Genomic DNA, 1,530 nt, shown 5'->3' with positions numbered 1-1,530 from the left:
AGGCTGTAAATATTTATGGAAGCAGAAAACCTCATCTTTCTTCTGAGGAGTGACTGAGTTTGTAGTTAGCAGTCCAACTCGTAACCCACTACACTACCAGGGCTCCTTTGGGAAAGTGGAGAGTCACTGAAAATGAGGAAGACCCCAACAAGATGGATTGACACAGTGGCAGCAACAATGGGCTCTAACATAACAACAATCGTGAGGATGGCGCAGGACCAGATGGTGTTCATTTATGTTGTGCATAGTGTTGCTATAAGTTGGAACTGACTGATCAGTATCTAACAACAACTGGTGTGGTGCCATGGGTTAATACGTCAGACTGTAAAGCCGTTTGAACTACAAGGTTGGTGGTTCAGTCGCTCCTTGGAAACCCTATACAGGGTCGCTATGGGTCAGAACCGACATGACGGCACTTAACAAGAACAACAATGGCTAAATATTGAGGAAGCATCAAAAGAAGATGGAAAGAGTACACAGAGTCACTGTACCAAAACGATGTAGTCAACATCCCACCATTTCAAGAAGTTAACTATGCTATCAAGAGTCAATGGTATTAAAAGGAGAAAGCCAAACTGCATTGAAGGTATTGGTGAAAAACAAGGCTCCAGGAATTGACAGAACAGCAATTGAGATGTTTCATCAAATGGAGACAATGCTGGAAGCACATATTTGTCTATGCCAAGAAATTTGGAAGACAGCAATCATGTGAACAAACTGGAAGAGATCTACATACATGCCCATTCCAAAGTAAGGTGATCCAACAGAATGTGGACATTATCAAACAGTATCATTACTATCACACACAAGCAAATCTATGCTGAAGATAATTCAAAATACACTGCTTCAATACATCCACAAGGAACTGCCAGACACTCAAGCAGGATTCAGAAGAGGACGTGGAATGATGGATATCATTGCTGATGTCAGATGGATCTTGACTGAAAGCAGAGAATACCAGAAAGATATATTTACCTGTGCTTTGTTGAATATGGAAAGGCACTCAGCTGTGATAACTATAACAAAGCATAGATAACATTGGAAAGAATGGGAATTCCAGAATACTTAATTGTGCTTGTGCAGAACCTGTACATAGACCAAAGGGTAATTATTCAAACAGAATAAGGATATGGTGTGGTTTAAAATGAAAGATGTGTATTCTTTCACCATATTTATTCAATCCATATGCTGAGCAAATAATCCAAGAAAATGGATTATATGTAGAAAAACATGGCATCAGGTTTGGCGGAAGACTCATTAACAACCTACGATATGCAGATGATACATTCTTGCTTGCTGAAAGCAAAGAGAGTATTTGAAGCACTTACTGATGAATATTAAAGACTACAGACTATAGTAAGGAGCTCTGGTAGTGTAGTAGTTGCGAATCACTAGTAGTTCGAAACTACCAGCTGCTCCGTGGGAGAAAGATGAGGCTTTCTGCTCCCATAAAGATTTATAGCCTCAGAAACCCTGTTCAGGGTCGCTATGGATTGGAACTGACTCAACAGCACTTAACAACAACACCAA

The sequence above is a fragment of the Chrysochloris asiatica genome, unplaced genomic scaffold, assembly GCF_000296735.1.
Source record: "Chrysochloris asiatica unplaced genomic scaffold, ChrAsi1.0 scaffold00154, whole genome shotgun sequence".
NCBI classification, from domain to species: Eukaryota; Metazoa; Chordata; class Mammalia; order Afrosoricida; family Chrysochloridae; genus Chrysochloris; species Chrysochloris asiatica.
The sequence above is the reverse complement of the archived record's forward strand: the minus strand, read 5'-3'. Positions refer to the sequence as shown.